This window comes from Sceloporus occidentalis, unplaced genomic scaffold, assembly GCF_023333645.1.
Source record: "Sceloporus occidentalis isolate IW3139 unplaced genomic scaffold, rSceOcc1.0.p SCAF_4, whole genome shotgun sequence".
In the NCBI taxonomy this organism is placed as follows: Eukaryota; Metazoa; Chordata; class Lepidosauria; order Squamata; family Phrynosomatidae; genus Sceloporus; species Sceloporus occidentalis.
In genome coordinates, this window is record NW_028316984.1 from 51226559 (window position 1) to 51248718 (window position 22160).

Here is a 22160-nt window from a genome sequence, read left to right on the forward strand (position 1 = left end):
AGAGGGGGGGAGGGATAAAGGCGAGATGGAGGAAGGCAGGCAAAAACGTTCCCAGTCTTCTACTCTTGGATTAATAATAATAATGATAATAATAATAATAATAATAATAATAATAATTTTTACTTTATAAAACAGCAAAAATGTAAAAGAAACATCATTTACATAAGTAAATGTAAAATAAATCGATAGATCATCTCCAGCATACATCATCTTCCTTCAGTGAGAGAACTTAGCTTTGTAACATATTGTTACCGAATGATTTGTTCTACTCTTGGGTTGAAGTCAGTGGGGCTTGCTTTTGAGCCCATATGTAAGGGCTGCACTGGCAATCATAGAAGATATATAGTTTTTTTAAAAAATAAAGAAATTGTCTGGTAAATTTCTATGCTGCCTGTTGAGGCAGATGGTATAATTCCAGTGACGTAGCTTATACTTAAACATTTCAGGCTTGTTGGCTAGAAATTCATCAGTGCCATTAAAATGCTACTGAAGACAGGAAACATTTTTCTTAGTGTGATAGAATCTAAAATTCATTTCCTGGCTTTTTGATACCATTGAACTAGCAGGTGCCATTTACCTATGTGATGTTTTATGCAGTTCCATGGCCAAAGAATGACAGGTTCCTGACTCCAAAAGAACACAGTTTAAATCTGTTAAGGGACATGTTTTATAGTCATATCCTTTTCTTATATATTCTTAAACATTTAGAATGAATGTCATCAAAAATTCTGTTCCAAACCTCTATCATGGTCTAATAAGTGTATCATGCAGACAATTATGTGTGTTTTACTATTGCATTTATTTGCTTACCTACAATTGGTCTCAGCTGGGGTATGTGGAATGGCTCTTCATTAAAAAAAAAAAGCAAGGAAGGAAGTCAGTCCTAGAGTTTCTTTGATCATTTCCAACTGATCTCTGCTGGAGATTTTCATATCTGGCAGTTTCCTTTGAAGAAGCAAAGAGACACCGTTTGCTAGTGGAGCATTCCATTCTCCTCTTGTGTTGACAACAGTTGGGTACCCAAACCATCTGCCTTACAACCACTCCCCCCATGCAGCGCATTATCAGATTGTATGCAGTGTATGTAAGAAGCCAGCAGTTGTGATTTTAAAAAAACTGCTCTGTTATTGTGCACCCACTGACACATGGATGATAGTCCATCAGTCTATCAAGGTTCAAAGCAGCCAACAGTTGGGAAGTTATAAACAAAGAAATATATACCCCCATTCATTTTATGACAAGAACTTACCAACATTCATAATTTTCTTCATGGACTGAACTTGAGCTTATTTTTAGAGAAGCAATTGTGTGAGAGAGGAAACAATTAGCCTTTCATCATAGACAACTAGGGAGTGGCAATCATTGATAGCTAGTAATATAAAATTAACAAAGCTTCTATTCAAACCCCAAATAAATAGAATTTGGTAGGAGAGGGAGGGGATGATGGCATTGCACTCTCTTTTCCTAGTGTCTTTCTGCTTCTCGATTTGTGTGTTCACTTGATCATCCGAAAAGCACTCGTGCACTGATGAGCTGTACTTGTGGAGTATTGCTCAAGACAGTCTGGTACCTGTAAATACAAAGTGGGATAGAAAAGAAGGGATGGAAAAGAAAATATCCATTAAGCAAGATCTATTTAAACACACACACACACACACACACACAGAGAGAGAGAGAGAGAGAGAGAGAGAGAGAGAGCACCAGCATGATAATTTGAGCATTGGATTACAACTCTAGAAATTAGGGTTCAAATTTCTACTTGATCATGGAACCTTGGGCAAGTCATAGTCTCTTGACTTCAAAGGAAGACAAAGGCAAAGCCCTACTAAACAAATCTTGCCAAGAAAACTGCATGATAGGTTCACCCTTTTTTGAAAAAAATGATTTGTTCATTTATAGCACTGTGGTACACAAAATTGTGACTGTGTCTTTTGGTTTCCTGACAGTAGGATGAAACCACAAGATTTACCACACCCATTCCTGATTTTTTTTAAAAATTGCACAAGTGAATGCATGCAATTAAATTCATAAATCTAAAAAATGAGCACAAACGTCTTTAGTTGGTCAGGAAAAAGTTTAAACAAATCTGGGCATTTGGAAAAGGTCAAACCCAGTTATCCACTAATTTCCATACAGGAAGAAAAGGGGGGAAAGAGTCTCCATCTGATACAGAATTTAGACTGCATAAGAATTCTGAGAAATGCAATGGAAGTGGAACTGCCAGATTTTTACATGCCTAACTGAGAAAAAATGTAGCTGGATGGTTAGTCCCAAAAAGAACAAACCTGGCAAATCAACTGTTGGTGAGACAAAATGCAGGTAAATCCAACTGAGTCAAGACTGAGTCGAGACTAACAATAAGATTTAGGCCACTCTGTGTGTCCAAACTGTATATAAGATCAGTCAAATGCATGGGGGCCTGGCAAGTGTGATCCTTGATGCCTCATGCTTTCAGTAATTATGTGAATATAACAGGTGATTTTGGCTAGAATCTTTCTGGTGATGTATGTCAGAGTATTCTTACTCTGTTGGCCTTTTTAGGTTATTGCCCAATGCTCATATCCTAATTATGGTTTCTCAAATAGAGGTCTACCACTAGCACAACCGTTGCTGAAGCACTGTTTTTCCAAGTGTTGCATAGGTGTATCTCCTAGCACACTTTGACTAAAGTCCTACTGATTATTATGTAAAAGTACAGTCGGCCCTTCTTATACACGGATTTTTTATACACGGATTCAAGCATACACGGTTTGAAAATGTTCCAAAAAAGTATAAATTTACCTTGATTTTCCATTTTTTTTATAAGGGACACCATTTTGCTATGTCATTATATGTAATGGGACTTGAGCATACACGGATTTTGTTATACACGGGGGATCTTGGAACCAAACCCCAGCGTATAACAAGGGTCCACTGTATGTCTACACTGACATGATGCATCTTATGTGAATGGTTGAACAATCCAGTGTACAGGCACTGTAGTTTACTCATGTGCCACTCCCATCTAAAGTTACATAGCTACATTGGTGCACCTTCCTGCTACACAATCCAGCTATTGGATCATGGCTCTAATATGATTTAGTAGTATGAATCTGTATGTTCCTATCATTCCTAGAAGTGTGTCTTCAAGCCGTCTATTCACTTATGGTGACCCCATGAGTTTCATTGTGTTTTCTTAGGCAAAGAATACTCAGAGGTGGTTTTGTCCGTTCCTTCCTCTGAAATATAGTCTACAGCACCTGATATCCTTTGGTAGTCTTTCACCCAAGGACCTTATTTAGCTTCTAAGATCAGATGGCATCTGCTGCCTTTAGGGTATTTAGGTCTAGAGAGTAAGCATTATGTCTGAGTCATGTTGTTTCTTTCAACAAAAATAAGACAGTCCTTAAAAGAATAGAGGACAAAGGGAGATCAGAAACAACTTGTTATGGAATGGAGTCCAACAATGAACAAAGCTGCTTGAAGCAGACATCGCAAGGCAGGCAGAATCCTCCTCTGCCTCTCCTTGGATTACTCTAAAAGTGTGTGTATTTGTATGTTTCAGCCACACTGAAGTCCAATTAGGAAATTACAGTAGCAGAGGCTACCAATTTGCCCTGGAGGAGTTTAGCCCTGCAGAGTGAGCTGTGTGCTCTTCAGCCTCCATGCTGATGCGCAAGAGAAAAGAAAGGACAAGGCGGGAGAATTCCAGATTTATGTGCATAAATTGGCACTCATTTCTATGCCCTTTCACAGTTAGTGGGAGTGGAGAGAAACCTCACCAGGGAAAAGGAGTTATTTTGAAATTCAATGGTTGCAAGGAGTTCAAGAATGCTTATTCTTTATTTCATCACCTGTTCATTTTTAATTCAAGGCTGCTCACAGGCAAGGAAGGTGGTACAGCACTTCAAACAAGCCTGGAAAAATCGGGAGATGTTGTGTATGCTTAATGCACCATGTGTGGGTTTTAATAGATTGCAATCCAAATATTTGCCTAATAAAAACTCCGAAGATGGGGAAAAACATTCGAACACTGATTATTCACATGATTCTGCTAGATCTGAACATTTTAAAATACACAAACAGTGATAGCAGTCAGAACAGCCTTCCCTAACCCAACATCATGCAGAGACATTTGACTACAACTCCCATTATCCCCAATCAGTGTGGTCATGAAATCTGGGGATTATGGGAATTGTTAACCAACACACCAGAGGGTTGCCTGCCTATAAAAGCTAATTTCGAAAGTGAACATCTGTACTGGTGCCAGTCCAAATTTGAAGAAGTCTAAAAACAATGCCTGAAACAATCTTGTCAACATTATAATCCTCTGCTTGAGTAAATCCCACCAGATTCAATAGGAAATTATCTTCCGTGGTGTGTATATGTCTACTTGGAGCTAGAAATATTGTCACAGAATGTCAGAGGCTGAACTTGTGTTTCCTGATTAAGTCTCTCTAAAACTAATGGAAACTTACCTTTCAGGAAAAAGCATGAGATGAATGCTATGTTGAATGACAATTCTGAGATTAGCTAATTTTCATAAAGCATAAAGATGCATATGTTATAGCCAGTTTTTTTTTTTCAAATACCAAAAATATAAGTTCTGTTGAGAGTCAATTGAACTCTCTGTGAGTGGAGTCCTGAGGTAGGTCAGTGGGGTGGCAAATGCATCTCGAGAATGGGTCTGAACTGTAAAGCAACTATCAATGTGTTGAGACTTATCCCCAGAATAGCTTCAGCACCTTAGATGCAAATTTGAGCATTGGACTAGAACTCTAGGAGACCAGGGAACCCCTCTGGGTGATCTTGGTCAAGTGACACTCTCTTGCCCTCAATGGAAGGCAATGGCAAATCTCCTCTGAAAAAGTTTGGCCAGGAAAACCTTAGAAGGTCACCATAATTTGAAGTACACTTAAAAACCTATAACTAAAACCTCAGGTGGATTCGCCATCTCACTGACATGGAAGCCATTGAAGCCATTGAATGCTGCTATTGAGGACCCTCTTTGATCAAGTTCCCAGGTTGTGAGGAGGATACATCCTTCATTTAGATCTTGCTATTCCATATTGAAAGGTTGGAGAAAAGTGGGAAAATAAACATGGGGATGTTGTGGTGTGGTTAACGTACACAGTGCAGTCATTGCCCCTACATTTATCCTTCCTTTATTTTTCATTATATGTGAACAGGGCTCATGTCCAGTGACTTGCAGATGCAAATTCCAACAACTGAGCTGTCAAAACTGTTTACTGCAGTTACCTATGGGGAACTGCTCAGAGGGTTCAAGTGAAGAAATGGAATCGTGTGCACAGTTCCAGGTAGTAGAATGTGGTTCCAGCCATGAGATTACCATAGTCATTGTCTTTCTACATGCATAGTGCTAACCCTAGAGAAGTGGAGAAAACATGCTTGCGTTGCAAACTGCCCTTATAGTATCCAGGCATAAGTTTTTTCAGTATATATAGAGAAATGTCTCATCAAGTACAGAAACTTAGGGGCTAAACAGACCGCCCTTTTGGAGCAGGGCCCTGCCGCTCTTTTCCTCTCTGGATTGGGGCTGTGGTAACTACATGCTGCAGCCCCAATCCGGCATTTTTCTGGTCCTAAAAAGAATGGCAAAATGCCACTCTTTTTGAAGCCGGAAAAAGGGAGCCTTTGCCACTGCAGTGGTACCTTCTGGCACTCCTTTTGGCGTGCATAATCTGAATGTCATGCCAAAGAAGTGCCATAACGCTGTGTGCCATGTGATCGGTTGGGTGGCATGATGGGGTGGAGTCAGGCCACCCTTGGGGGTGGAGTCAGGCATGCATCTTGTGGCTGCCACATCCTCTCTCTGCCCTGAGGCCAGCATTAAATGCCACTCTGTTCAGCCCCTAAATCTCCTGTTACTTTTACTCTAGTATCAGGAACATTTTCCGTGGGTCATATTTTGTTATCCTATATGTCTCTGATCTGTATTGCAGTTAAGTGGAATATTGGCTTCAGCAGAATGTGGAGATTTATACTGGTATGATGGCAGCCAAAATTGCCTTCTATATGCTTTTGGCTTTTCTGGTTCTGTCTGCTGAATTATACTAAGAAATGCTCTTTCCACCTGGACAGCACATATACCTCTGGGTAATCCTGCCCAAGTTACAAAAGCATAATGGACTGGATGCTCAGTGTTCTTCCATTAGTGACAGAAACCTCTGAGTAAAATTTTGCATAGACTGCTTCTGCTAATGAAAAGCAGGGAGGAAATTTTAGGCAATTTTCCCCTCCCTTCCTCTCCAATCTCAGGTCACCTTCCCCCAATTTTGAGGGGGGCCCCACCCATGACAGAAAATGCCGGTTGGGATGAATCCATTCCAGGTATTTGCCTATATTTTAAAATACCTAATGACACAGCACTGAACCTATTTTGAGGGAGAAAGGTTCAACACTTTGGAGATTTACTTTAAAGTTGAGACCAAAAACTGGAGAAGATTCACTTCCCTAGTGACATGGAAACCAATGGCATCTGCTAATGCCCTCCTTTAGACTTGAAAGTGAAAGAAGGGATAGTCGGGACCACAACAGAAATGTCCCCCACTCCCTTCCTATCAGCAGATGGAATTTGTCTATGGATGAAAGGAGGCTTTTGGTCCTCAGGAGCCACTTTATGGAGTCAACCCAGTGAATTCCTAAGCCCATCACATCACATGAACTGTCATACCATTTCCCTTCCTAGTGCTCAAGATGCTTTTAAAATTATTGTCCTAAAAACACAAATCCCTGAACTATTCCTCCTACAGACAGCTAGATGTTTTCTTTTAGATTTTACCCATTAGTCTTATATTCTTCAGCTAATCAAATATGGTTTTAGAGGAATGATTAACTAAGGATAATTTCAGTCTTGCCAATATTTATGCTGTTAATTCAATCACATTTTAAAAATTAATGATATGTATATAACATTTTGCCTGTTGTTGATGAGTTTGCAGTAGTATGAATAATGAATTTAAGAAGTGAGGAAGCAAATACAGGAACAAATCCCATCCCAGATATTATGATGCTTTACAGATTCCTTTGTAATAGTAGTTCTGTAGCTAGAAGGGATGAATTTTCCCACTAGTATTTGCTTTGACGCTACCTGGTTAATCAACCCATTTTTGTATATTTATAACTTTCTGGTGGGACAAGTTTCCTTGTAGGGGAAGGAAGAAAGGGCCTGCCTCCATCAAGAAAGGGCCTGCCTCCATCAGTATAACTTCCATGAAAGCTAGGAGAGTTTAAAATGAAAAACAGTTATCCCACAGCTTGATCTGTACAGTTACAATCTTTAGCTATGCTGGCTGGGAATAGAAGCCCATAATTCTGGACTACTGGAATAGTAGTCCGAAAGATCTTCCAGGCTTGAATGACCCAACACAATATCAAAATACTGACAATCCAAATTGAATATTTTCCTAATAATTTAATTCTTAAAAGTAAGAAAAACTTGTGGGAGGCTTGGTGTCATCTGGTCCCAACTTTGAAATAGTAGGAAAACTGCCCATATGACAACTAGCACAGAGCCCTATTCAATCATTTAGCAGAGCATGGGAAGGTGCATACTAATGATCCTTCTGCTATGGATCAGCTAGGATACCCATCATCCTTCAGTCAATATTGGATTCACATCCAGAAGGTTTAGGAGTCCCTAGAACTGTACACTTGAAGAAAGACTCAAACAAGTAGGCACATGGAGTTGGAATGTGCTCAGCAATGGAATGCACTTCGAATTTCTGTTCTGGGCTTTGCACTTAATTATGAAGGATACGAGTGAGATATGAGGGGCTTGGGGCTGGCATAGACAGGATGTTGGTGGCTGGTGACAGAGGCTTATGCCCTTAAGTGTTCTGCTGAAAGCCTAAACAGAGTCCACATGTACTCTGTAATTGAAAACTGTGACATACCCTGTGTACTCAAGTACATTCTGCAATCCTTAGTGTGAAGCAATGAGTATCATGTTGCCATTTGATAACTACAGTCAGCCGTCCACATTTGCAGCTTTGACTTTTGTGGGTTTGATTATTTGCGGCTTTCATTAATATGTTTTCTCTAAGGACTTTACTGCACAGGCTCCAGACACAGGACGAGAATGGTCCAAAAGGGGCCGGGAAGGGAACGGAACAAGTGGGGGATGCATTTTACTGCACACAGAAAGTCCCTCGCTTGTTCTGTTCCCTTTCCTTCCATTCCCAATCCGTCCCATAGGAGGTGATTGTTGTTCTGAACAGTTCTCAAATATCGCGTTCTCTGGGATGGATTGGGAATGGAAGAGAGCGGAATTGGGACTACTCATTCCCCATTCATTCCCGGCCCTTTTTGTTCCGTTTTCAACCCGTGTCTGGAGCCCCTGTGTGGTAAGGTCCTAAGAATCTCTACGTCCTCCAGCACAACTCTGCTGGAAATTGACCATAGAGTTGTGCTGTAGGACTTAGAGGCTCCTAGAGAGCACACTTTGTAGGTCCTCTAGCATGATTTCTGGTAGATTTTGATCATAGAGTTGCACTGGAAGACTTAGAGATTCCTAGAAAGGTGTTCTATAGTGTCCTTTGCCCCTAACCCCAGCGAATGTGGAGGACCCACTGTACTTTTATTTCTGAGTCTAAGACCTTAATTGTATGTTCAAGGAAATTAGGGGATGCAACAGTAAATGGATCCATGGTTGCTTGAGTGGTAAAGCCCCTCTCAGTTTTGTGGTTGTTCCCCCTGGACCTGTGCCAGGATGAATGGAAGTTCTCTGTGCTGAATCTCTGTTAGGATAATCCAGCACCTGGGTGGCTTTTCTATAACTTGGAGCAGCTACAGGAGAAGAAACCATACAATTGAGAGTGGACTCATGAGAAATACTTGTCTTGGTCTGCCAATGGAATGAATTTATGGCTGATGTCATCCTCTCCCATCCATGACGGCAGTCTTGAGCACAGGTTAGACTGAATGCTCTATCTCTGAATTTCTTTTATTCAGCAAGGCATTGGAATAGATCAGGGAGTAGCACAAGAGGAACCTCTGCTTCATGTGCTTACTTGTATGAGTCTTTCTTCAAATGTACATTCTAGGGACTCCTAAATCTTCTGGATGTGAAGCAAAACTATGGCAGTGGCAGAGGAAGAACAGCTGTGCCTAGAGACTGACTATAAAACAGCAAAGTGCATTGTATGATGATATGATAAGAAAGGCTCATCAAATTCTGTGTTATCACCCTTAAGGCTGCAAGCCAGAGATCATAGCTTTGAATGCTCCAGATCCCATCTCTGCCCCTTGTCCCATATAATAAACTAGCACACCGAGAGATGATGAATAAGGATTCTTGTGCAATGCAGTTATAAGGAAACCATGTACTCAAATGATTAGTAAGTAGGTGATTCTGCAAAGTGTTTTTGGAAATTCTGCAATTCTGCATGCCTTCTTGCTGGTTTCCTGTTCTGAAATAATAGGGCATGTGTCCATGAATTTGCTTCTGAGTATTGAAAGCAGGAAAGAGGGAGGATAATTTTAATATTTAGGTCAGTCTTAAACATTACAAATTCAGTTTGAATTACTTCTTCCATTTAATGCAATCTTCTGATGCTTGAAAACACTCATTTTAAAAATAAATATATTCAGTGGTTGCCCTAACTTTTGGAAGTCACACCCTTATGTTCCTTCACAGCTACTCGTGACAGGGGCTCCTTACTCTAGATGATACCATCCATTGGTAAATATCTTTTGTTTGCCTGACGTTGTGACTTGAGTATTGGATTATGACTCCGGAAACCAGAATTCAACTCCCAGTTTGGCCATGAAACCACTGGGTGACTAGACAAGTCACACGCTCTCAGCTTTAGGGAAAGGCAATGGCAAACCTGCTCTGAACAAATCGAGCCAAGAAAACTTCATGATAGGTTCACCTTAGGGTCACCATAAATTGGAAACAACCTCAAGGCATGCAACAACAACCAAACATAGATTGTAGCTAATACACTACAATATGGTCATGACCTCCTGTTTTATCCCCACCACAGCACTGCAAACTAGAATAGTCTGTGAAAAATTACTGCCCCCAAAGTCATGTTATAATCTTCATGGAAAAGCGACTTTCCAGCCTGAGTCACCTAGCTTAGCATGCTAATCTGTATGCAACTCTGGCTCTTGGTATGCAATTTTCTGTGTATTTTTCTGAATATGTGTATTTTTTTTTTGTATGGTGTGTTTTTGTGCACTTTCTAGTAATTTTCAGCTTATGGTAAACCTAAGGTAAACCTATGATATGGTTTTTTGGCAAGACTTATTCAGAAGAGGCTTTCCATTGCTTTCTCTGAGGCTGGGTGAGTGTGAATTGCCTAAGGTCACTCAGTGTTCTTCATGGCTAGATCTTAGTCTCCCTGAGTCTTAGGAGAATACTGCACTACATTGTTATAGTGCTGCTGTTCCACTTTTACTGCTATGGCTGCCTCCTGTGAAATCCTGGTATTTACAGTTTAGAAAATGGCATTTGGAATTCTCAGCCAGAGAGCTCTTAGGCCTCACTGAACTACAAACCCCGGAGTGCCACAGGAGGCAGCCAGAGTAATAAAAGTGGGAAAACAACACTATAAGAGCAGTGCAGTAACCTCCTAAATCCAACACACAAGCCACTATACCATGCTGACTTTTGTGTGTATATATGTTTACCAAATTCATGCACCTTTGAAAGACATTTTTCACAAATACAGTGAGCCCCTGGTATCCACTGGGGTTTGGTTCCAGGACCCTGTCTGCCGTGGATACCAAAATCTGTGGATGCTACAGTCCCATTAAATACGTGGCATAGTGAAACTGTGTCATATAAAATAGCAAAATCAAGGTTTACTTTTTGGATTTTGTATCTTGTGGAAATATTTTCAAGCCATGGTTGATTGAATCTGTGACTATGGAGGGCTGGCTGTATAATTCTTCTATGTGTTTTCCCAACCTATGTGTATTTTTGTGTATGCTTCACCTTAACATACACATTAAGTGAATAAGAGATTCCCCCCCCCCCCCGCGCTTTTTTCCCCTTTAAGAGCTGTACTGTAAAACTCTGGAGAATGTAAATACTAAAGTAAAACCATATTCCATTTTGCAACTTGATTTGGGATATAGAAATAGAAACATGAGGCAAGCAAAATTCTCGTCCACCCCTTTCTCTACCTGTAGTGGTTCTAGAAGTGTAGTCATGCAACAAAAACTTTCGTCCTATAGATTAAAGATTAACAGACTACACTAAACTTGTTAAATCTATAAGATGCTGCCGGACTCTAATTCCACTGGGAGCAGTCACCCTGCAAAAAGGAAATCACACTTTTCACAGCTGCTCAAACTTAAAGAGCTAGTTTGATCCAGTTTGATTTTATGGTGTCTTTTTAAAAGACTAAAGACTCTTTAAAAACACACAAGCATGAATATAGTTTGATTTTGTTTGTACAAAATCTGTGTACATAATTTAAATTAAATAATAATTTAAAATATAGCAGGATCATAGTAACCTGGTCTTTTCCCCAATACCTGATAACCAATATCTGAAAAAAGAAAGCTTTTTCAAGTGATGAAAAATAATTCTAGGCACCGAACAGTGAAATTGATAGGCTTAGGACTGAAAGCAAAGACAATATTTCTAGGTACATTTCGATTTATAAGCCATCTGGGCTGCTCAAGCACCATGACAATGGATCCTATTCTCCACTACCACAACCACCACCTCACGTCTCAGGAGGATGGAATCAGTTTCAGTTAGCTTGATGAAATGTGTTACATTCACAGGTTTAGACTCTTTGAAACCAGTATTGGCAAGATAATGATCGTGAAATGAAATAATACTGCCTACATACTGAAGGCATACATATTGTGGAACACAGTTTCTCAAGAAGATTAAAGGCAATTGAATACTAGTCTTGCATGTTCCAGAAAATAAAGAGAACCGACAGCAGAAGAGTGAAAATGTGTTTATATAAAATGGGGAAGGGGAATTACAGTAGGTCAAGGGGCCAATCCATCCCAGGACCCTCTGATGGCCACTCCGACTGCCCAAAAAGCCCAAAAGAAGTAAGCACACAAAACCCAACTGGAAAGAGTTTGATAGCTACTGCTGCTTTTGGAAAACAGGATAGGGTAAGATCCTGTACCAAAGGTATGATATATAACTTTATGATGACAGAGTTACATTGCTGACACAATTCACAACCATGCTAGTGAATTGTGACAATGCACAATGGGACACACTGCAGTAGATGCCTCATGTGTAATGACAGCTCAGATTGTGTAATAGGATATGTTGTGCATAGGGACAGATTGTGCACTGTGGCCCTGTATGCATAGGGATGTAGCAACCAGTGTTGCCAACAAGCCTCGAAGATAATTCCCGAAAATGTTTGTCCAAAACACACTGAATCCCCCCACATCACACGGAATATTCAGTCACAATTCCCGGAAAATTCCCATAATGTTAAAATGGCAGATGTTTTGCAAATAAAGGTAAACATAATTGAATAAAAATAATTGTATCTTATTTCAACCCTCAAAATCACCATTGAACCAAACAAAGAATGTTTCAGTCCTTTTAAGATATTTATTTTGACATGAAGGGGGTTCAGGAAGCTTTGTACCAAATAGAAACGTGTTCGGCTGCAACCGCACTGCAGAAATAAATCCAGTTTGACACCCTTTTAATTGCCATGGCTCAGTGCTAGGGAATCCTGGGAATTCTAGTTTTCGGAGACATTTAACCTTCTCTCTCAGCAAACTCTGGTGTGACAACAAACTACAATTCCCAGGATTTCATAGCACTGGGCCATGGCAGTAAAAACAGTATGAAATTGGATTGTCTCTGGAGTCTGGAGTGAAGATGCAGCCTGAGTTGGGTCCAAGACACACTGCAGAAATAATCCAGTTTGAGACTGCTTTAACTGCCCTGGCTCAGTGCTAGGGAACCCTGGGAAGTGTAGTTTTGTGAGACATTTAACCTTCTCTCTCAGCAAACTCTGGTGTGACAACAAATTACAGTTCCCAGGATTTAATAGCACCGGGCCATGGCAATTAAAACGTGAGTGAAGATGCAGCTTGAGTTGGGTCCAAGACACACTGCAGAAATAATCCAGTTTGAGACTGCTTTAACTGCCCTGGCTCAGTGTTAGAGAACCCTGGGAAGTGTAGTTTTGTGAGAAAGAGCTCTGGTGCCACAATGAACTACAATTCCCATGCATCTGAGGAAATACGCTTAAGTCTAGGAAAGCTCATGCTGCCAACTTTTCTTTCAGTGAGACTCAAAGGTGCTACAAGATCTCTCTATCATCATCACCATTATTATCATTATTAAATCCAAATGCAGCTGAAGAAGTGGACTTAAATTGGCAACACTGATATCCTGTAGACTCATTCTCTGGGGCTGGGATCTGGAAGCGTGGAGGCAATTCCCTTAGTTTGTTGTGACATTTTGAGACACTGCTTTTACTGGCAGCCAGGGCTCCATGCATGAAATTCTGAGCTTGGTGGTTTGTTGTGCCCAGAATCCCATCATCGCAGGGAGCCTTGCAGTTAGAAGCAGTGCCAAACAGGATTATTTCTGCAGTATGGATGGCAATGGAAAAGAGAACGAAAAAGAGAGCCACAAAACAAATTTCTGGGAAGACAGGGCAGGAATGCCAACTTACCAGGTGCTCTTCCCATGCTCAGAGGCATATTTAATCACTAACACACACACACTCAGGGACATCGCATTCACATCACACAACCCAAATGGTCCTCACAGTACAACAACGACCCTGAGAGGTAGGCTTGGGGCACTCTGCCCAAGCTCAGGAATTCAGAAATTCAAATGTCACTCTCAGGCACACACAGAAGTCCACAACATCAAGCCATGATACCATTATCAAGTATTGCCTTTGTGTGCCTTAAAACTTATGTCTTACTTGGAAATCCAAGGCAATTGGGATTAAGCCAGCCAAGATCCCTCACTCCCTGCCTCTCTCTCTCCAGCACTGCAGCCACTTTGCTTTGCCCCTGGAGCCTGAGAATGCCTGGGGGGGGCAATCACTGTCCTCTCTCTGATTGGCTGAACTGTTAGTGTGAATGTGATTCCTCCAAACAGTTGGGGTTGGTTGGGCTTGCTCCCTCCTGGCTCTCAGAGGGAGTCATTAGAGACTGAGAGAGAGAGAGAGAGAGTTTTTTCTCCAGTCCTCTTGGCTGAAAACTGTTACACTCCAAAGCGTTGGTTGCTCTGCAGCAGTCTGGAGCTGAAATGGGCCAAAGTCGCGGAAAAGGCACTGAAATAGAGCCAGGCGCGAAAATCACACGAAAAGCTCTGAAAAGTCCCCGTTTTCGCGTGAAAGTCACGAAATTGGCAACACTGGTAGCAACCGTTAAATCTGTGCAGTGGTCCTGAGGGCATAGCCAAGGAAGAAGAAGAAAAGGGGGTGTGTAACCCAAGTTATACCCAGAAAAGTTGAGCAACAAAAGTTTAAAGCCCTGGCTTGGGCCCAACTTATTTAAAGGATCACCTACTTCCATACAATCTGCCCCGTGCTCTCAGGTCCTCTGGGAGGAACTTACTGCAGTGTATAAAGGGCTTTTTCTGCAATCGCTCCCAGCCTGTGGAATGGGCTGCCAGACGAGATCTGTCAAATCACCAATCTAGATAGCTTCAAGAAAGCTATTGACGGATCTCTTCCGGCAGGCCTTCCCAGAATAAATTACTGTACTCGGCCATGTAGCAACACCCCACATATATCTGATGACTTTGCCCACTGTTATTGCTTTATTTGTTCTTGTAATTTTAACCTAAAACTGTTTAATTCTTTTTTAAGGGGAGATATTTTGTATATATGTTATATTCTTTTAACATTGTAAGCTGCTTTGATTGTTTTTACAAAACGTGAGGAAGAAATAAAAGTTCTATTATTATATTATTATTTTATAGGATATTTGGGCGCGTTACAGAGGGGGCCATGAGGCGCCGTCATTGTGCCATCATTACGCGCGAGGGGCGGTGCTTCCTGACGCGCCTTGCCCCTCGCACGTAATGACTACATCTAAATGGCGGTGCTGCATACGGACTCTGCGTCCGCACGTCACGTGGCAGAAGTGATGCCGCGAGCACGCGACTAGCGCCTCTTGTGGCGTCTCTTCCGGGGCCCAGGAAGGAGCGTGATTTTCGCGCTTCTTCTTTGCTGCGTCCAGGAACCACGCAGTTTGGATGCTGCAGTTCCCGGACGCAGCAACCAGCAGCGGCGCGAGACTGCCCCTCCTGGGCCGTCTGTAATGCGCCATAGATATTTAAGAAATTGTTACACAGTCTAAAACAAGGCAACCATAGTCTACATTTAAATAAATCTAACACTAAAAGTATGAATCATACATGATTCAAGAAATAAATTGGGCTGAATTCATTGGACAAAGAAGAAAACTCTTCATCTGTTTTACAGCCAAGCTAAATGCATTTCGACACCAGTCTTCATCAGTAGCAAGTTTGTCCTCATATCCTCCAAATTCAACATTAACAGAATACACTTGTATACAACAAATCTGTACTAACGTCTCTCCTTCACTTTCTTTCAGAAGAGTGGAGAGTGAAGGAGAGACGTTAGTATAGATTTATTGTGTATAAGTGTATTTTGAGAATTTGAGGACAAACTTGCCACTGGTGTCAAAACATGTAAGCCCAATTTATTTCTTGAGTAGTGTATGATTTATACTTGGTGACCGATTTAGGTAAATGTAGACTATGACTACACCTTTTTAGATTGTGTAACAATTATATCTATATATTTATATCTTAACTTTTGTTGGTCAGCTACTTCTGATGGCATAGCTACCTCTCCATTCTTCCGAAAATATGACACAACAGGTCACTTCAACTTTAAGCAATTGTAAGTTGATTTATGATGTCATGACTTCCCAACAGGAAGCTATCCATGTTTGATTTATAAATGGTAAACCAAGCAGCATGAGAGGGGGGGATCTATTAAAAAAATGAATTCTGGAAGTTTCCAGGTGGAACAATTTGCCTTCTTTCTTTTTTGGCCCTGAAAAAGTGGTTGGGGAATTTCAGGGGTTGAAGGCTGTCACATCAATCTTAGTAGGCTATATGTGGTCCAAGGGCTGCAGTTTGCCCACCTCCATTTATTCCTACATTTTACAATTGTTTTAAAAGCTTCCCAGGAAATGACTGAGCCCTATTTGACTAGAATAGGGAGGTAATCTTCTCTCAGGTCAGATTTGTTTTCTACCAAGTCAGTGACTCTTAAGTCTCTTTCTTAACCTAGGACTCTCTAAACATCATTGCCTATGTTTCTTATCATCTTTAAGGATTGGCCATCCTGGGTTAGGATTCCAGCATCTCAAGCATCAGTTTATAGATTGCACAAACAATCCTTTGAATGTTTACTCAAAAATAAAAAAAAATCCCACTGCTCTGAATGGTGCATACTCTGCAATAAGGGGGAAGGATGAAGCAGTCCCCCATTTGACCAGGATACCACCCTTGTGCTCAGATATAGCCTTGCTTTTATTACTTTGACATTAAAAATTAGGAATGGATAAAATAATAATTTGCTGTTAATTTCTGAGGTGAGAAAAGGGTTTCCTGTCATTTGGGCAATCCCTTCCGGAAGAATACAAGCAGCTGCAAGATTATTGAGGGATGCCTGGCACTTTGGGGATGTGATCTGTGCAGAAAGGCATAGCTTTTCAGCACAAAAATATGTTCTCTTGGAAGAATCATGTGTATTCCTGTGCATAAAACATGTTTTCTGCACACACACAAAAATAACCATGTATGTTCCCCCCCCCCAAAACAAAATGCATTTCTGTACAAAAAAAAGGGGGGGTTCAGCACAGAAAAACCACGTGTATTTCTATGCAGAAGGGATCATTTCTTCACACAAAATTTGTTTCCACATAGAAGAAAAACCATCTACTTCATTACAGGCAAATACTGTGCAAAACATGACTAGAGATCAGGAATTGCACAGAAAACTTCATGATCTCATCCAGCAGGAGAATACTGCAAGAATTATTCATTATTCATAGTGCATATTTTATATTTCCACATTGAGTTAGCCTCATTACTGCTCAGTCATGTTCTAGGTTAAGATGGGCAACCTCTGACTTTCTAGGTGGTGAAACTTCATGGAAGAAATAGGGAGAAGGCATCCCACTGATATATCCATGATCCATGTGTTCTATGTTATTACATTCTAATTCCCAACATACCTCACTACTGGCTAAGCTCACCAAGGGCTGCTGGGAGAAAGATTCTAGGTTATACATAATTTGCATTGCACAGAGGGATATTAGCAGATGCATGGATGTTAAAGGCATGACAGGCCTCCCAATGTGTTTAGTGGCCAGCCATGTTGCCTTTATTACTGTTGATGTGTTCATATCATTGAGAAAGAAGATGAAAGTAGAACTATCAGACACTTCTGTTTGCAAGTGTTGTTGCCAGCACTGTACATAGTTGGAGCCTGAAAAAAAATGTGTAACAGCTACATAAATATTTTATACAGGTGTATAGGGATTCAGAATTATTGTTTTCTTTCCAGTTTTTGTAAATCAAATCTTGTATCTTCAAAAGCAATCCATCTGTGGAAAGTTTGTTCAAACAACCTCTGCTGCACAAGGATCTGTGATACAGTTCTTTAGCTCATAAATAATAGAGGAAGAGAGAACCTTGTGCATACCTACCATGAACAGTCACTTGCTTTACTGAATTAGCTTTTTTGGTATTCCCTAGCTTACAAATGCCTGTAATATTCAACAAGGGATATTGGATTCAATTTCACAAAAGAGCAAAATAAAATTTCTGAGCATACTCACTACTTGGGCACAGGGAACAGGAAAGGACTTATCAGGTTGATAGTACATTCCTTGCCCTTATATATTTAGTCTGCCTTGGACAGTTAAGACTCTTATCAATCAGGTATATCAATTTAGAACCACAGCTACAGATCAAATATGTCACAGGATTTCCACAGAATTACAGCTTTGACTTACTTTCAATGCAGTCCGGCTATTTGGCTGTGGTCAGTCCAGCATGGGATTCTACGAACTGCCATCTTGATGCTTACAACTGGTACAGATAGGGAAATTAAGAAATAATCCAGTTTCATAAATAATATAGTAACTGAAAATCAGTAGTTGAAGAATGAAGCTATCTCCATTTTGTATCCTGTTGCTGAAAAAAAATTCATTGTTTAAGAATTATAGTCAATGAAATGGATTTTTACATATTCTCAAAATATGAAGACCATGTGCCCTTGATACAATTAGATGTGGGTCACAAATGATAGAGAGGGATCACAATAGATCAAAATCAACAGAAAGACATAGAATCTCCCACAACCAATTTTTTTCATCAATGAGCTGAAGCTGTTTTCCATTTGTTTAGCCACATATTTGCCGCTGTGTGAAATACATAAGTATGCATTATCTATGCCAAAGGTTCCCAAACTCTGAGTGAGTATCCCAAAGTTAGGGCAATAAAACCTTTTCTCAACCTCCCTCCATGCAAACAGAGACAAAATAAAGGCAGCTTTTCTGGAAGTGGCTACTGCTGGCCTTGTTGAAAAGAAACGTATCTAGGGCAAAGAACAGAATCCAGGCCCTGTGCTTCAAAATCCAGTCAAATAGTACTCTTGAAGACTGGTTTGTATATTTAAAAAAAATCAGGTAGACCCCATTAGGCTACAAATGTGGCACAAGATGCATGGGTCATTTAAACAGCATACCTCCAAAGTGACCGAAAGCAGCTTTAGTTTGGCCTGTCTGTAAAGGTCCATAGAATCATAGAGTTGGAAGAGACCACAAGGGCCACCCAGTTAGGGTTGTCATATCCCGCCAGGAGGCGGGACTGTCCCAGTTTTTGCAGTACAGGGACGGTCCTGTCCGGTTGCCACCAATTCCCGGGTTTGGGCCCAGCCCCCGGGCCGGGCCCACTAATGCAGCCATTGCTGTGATTGCTAATGCGGCCGACCGGCCACCCACCTCTTCTTCCTCCTCCTCCGCCTTCACTTCCATGCAGCTGCGCCGCCCATGCCAGTTGCCTGGGCCGCAGCCGGTGGCAGCTCGCACTCACCCTGCTCGCACGCCGGGCTAAAAAGAGGAGCTCGTCCGCTTGAGGCTGGCTTTCCAAAGGCAGAACAGAGGGGATGCGGCTGTTTCCAGGCGGAGGTGGAGGAGGTGGAAGACTGAGGGTAGGCTTCTGGGCCAGGGAGGGGAAAGGGCCCTTTCTTGACACCACATGGTGCTGAGGAGGAGGAGGAGGAGGAGGAGGGTGGCCATTTCAAGTGTGTTTTTTTCCAAAGTGTGTTTTTTGTGCTTTTAATGCTAACAAGTCTGACTTTTTTTTGACAATGATGGTGATGGTGATGATGATGATATTGATATCAACAAGCCTCTGAGGCATGGGCCCACTCTTTCTGAAGGCAAGAGAGTGTGACTTTCCAAAGTGTATTTTTTGTGTTTTTAATGCTAACATAAGTCTGCCTTTTTGTGACAATGATGGTGATGGTGATGATGATGATGATATTGATATCAACAAGCCTCTGAGGCATGGGCCCACTCTTTCTGAAAGCAAGAGAGTGTGACTTTCCAAAGTGTATTTTTGTACTTTTAATGTTAACACAAGTCTGCCTAGTTGTGACAATGATGGTGATGATGATGATTTTGATATCAGCAAGCCTCTGAGGCAGGGCCAATGTAAGTTGCTCTGATTTTTACAAATTAATAAGCAGTGAAGAAAAATCAAAGTACCTTGACCAAGTACACACTTCTGAGAAATACAGTTGGTGTAAGAAACCTGAAACCGAGGGCAAATCCACTTCTTGTTAAACCTAAAGGGTTTGGTTATTCAATAAACCTCTGAAATATGCAAGAGGCCAGGTTAAATAAAGCCATGTTAAATGCCCAAATGTGCTGTTGTGTGTGTTTTGGAATGGGGGGGGGGTGTTTGGTCAGAAAGGGAGGTACATTTCTGCCATCTGTCTAGGAATAATGCCAAAATGTCCTCCATTTTGAGCATGCCTAAGAAACATGTGTTTATACTAATGCTTTTTTAAATTATTAATTTTGTTAGTTGTTTGCGTGCCTCCATTTAAAAAATATGTCCTACATTTAGGGGTCTAAATTTTGTCCTACTTTTTAATATTTGTCCCAGTTTGGAGATTGACAGTTATGGCAACCCTATCTGCAAGTCCTACACAGGTCCTTAAAAATCTCAGTTATGGAATGCCACCCCCTTGGAAGCTGATTGGTGCTGATTTTGATTTCATTCCAGTGCCAAGTTAAAACTTGGGATGTAATCCTGCACCAATCAGGATCTCATGTCTTTCCCACTATTTGTGGGGAATAACGTAGTTCATAGGATGAAGATGTGGATGGTCTTGGCTCTAAGGGGAAGGGAGGGAAGTTGCAATATATCTGGGAGCTCACCCTAATTGCTTTCCCACATATTTCTCCTGTGAACTGGCTCTCCTCATCGCACTGAAAACCGGCAAGTATAGCATCCCTCTCAGGTCTTAACAGCTGTCTGAAAGAGATTTTAGATAGAGTGCAAAGGGTTAGAGGATAGCTCATATTCTAATACCCCATTCAAAAAGATATGTATGTATGTGTAAGTCACACTTACTTCTATGTTTATTACCAACAGAGTGCTGGCCTTGGCTTTTTGTTTAAGCGTTTGGAGCCTAATGATTTCATCCTAATTTGTATATATACATGAAACCTAGCTCTGCACCTAGGTTTCATGAATTAAATTAATTTTATTGTTTTAAATTTTAAATTGCTTAAACTAACTTTATTGTGAACCATCCACAGATCTTATGACATTATTTTGGATATAAACATTTGAATACATTAATAAATAAATGCAAATCCACCCATGCAGCCAGACAAAGTTGTAAGCACAAAACAGCTCTACATATTCCTGAATTAATTGCACGTGAGACACTACAGGTATGATCCAGCCCTCAGACTTTGTTAATATATTTTGCAAGACTCCAGCTTTAAGTTGTCTGTCTTCTCATGCTGAGCATCGTTTTCTAATTTTCCTCTTAATTATCCCCTTTGCAAGCAAGCTGAGCTGGAAGTGGCTTAGCTTCCCACTGTCAGAGCAGGAACAAAAGGTTATAAAACATACAGTATGCTTTTAAAAAAACTTCTGGTATATATTTTAGAATATAATATGCATGAATAAAAATATTGAAATATGCTGGAGGGTGGGTGGGTGGGGTGGATTTGGCTTCCATTGTGAAAAGATGACAGAATAAAAAAAGCAGGATGGGAGGATTGGGAAGAGAAGATTAGAGGTCCTGTGTTCAACTATCAGTGCCTTTTGCATTTAGAGCAAGCTCTCAGTGTTGTAAAAGAGTGTTGGAATATTAAAGAAATAAGAAAGAAAGGCAACATAAAGGGTTGTATGCTTTTCCTGGGGAAGTGAGAGAAGAGAGCAAATAAAGCAAAGCTGAAAGCAGAATGGGCTTTATCGCTGTTAAATAAACAGGATTCTGTTTAGTCACCTAGGAACCCCATAAACACCCTTTCGAGTTCCATTATGGCCGGAAGGTGGGTTAAAAATCTAACAGTACATACAATATATATAAATAAAATTATGTTTGTGTGTTTGTTACTGCATCAAGTGAAAATTGCTGGATTGATTTTCACCAAATTCAGAGGGCACAGTTGGGACAATCTGAACTAAACTATATGCAATACATCATATGTGAAATTCACTTTTGAAGCTGTGGAGCATCCCAATTATCATTTTTCATAGGACCTTCACCAAATTTGTTGGGTTCATTTGGGATGGTCTGAAATTCACTTGATGGGGCTGGAAGTGTACACCAGTTCTTATTGAAATTTTACACTGTACTGTGGCACATCAATCCTGAGTTCAAAAGATTACATTTTTGAAGCTTTATTGTAATCCTACAAATAACACCTAGTTGTTATCACATCACACATAAACAGTACATCTGGAGGGATGTTTGGAATGGTCAGATTTAACATACAGGCTTTGTGGCGTACACAAATTTCACTGGGAGGTGTATTTCATTATTCATACAGAGTACAGTGTTTGGTTGCCAATTAGGGCAGAGATGGTCCCTCAAGGGCAACCAAGACTGGTGTACAACATGAACAGTTTTTTAGCACCCAAGGAGATAGAGCTATTCTCCACAGATGTT

The 22160-nt window shown here is 40.7% G+C and overlaps 1 long non-coding RNA gene across 1 annotated transcript; it reads right to left on the reverse strand.

Moving 5' to 3' along the window:
• Positions 1–762: 762 nt before the first annotated feature.
• LOC149313866 (uncharacterized) lies at positions 763–20500 on the reverse strand. Its single transcript, XR_016281095.1, has 3 exons — positions 20410–20500; positions 17974–18154; positions 763–1570 (listed from the first exon to the last, which is right to left on the reverse strand). It is a non-coding gene; the product is annotated as an uncharacterized LOC149313866 (long non-coding RNA).
• Positions 20501–22160: the final 1660 nt, after the last annotated feature.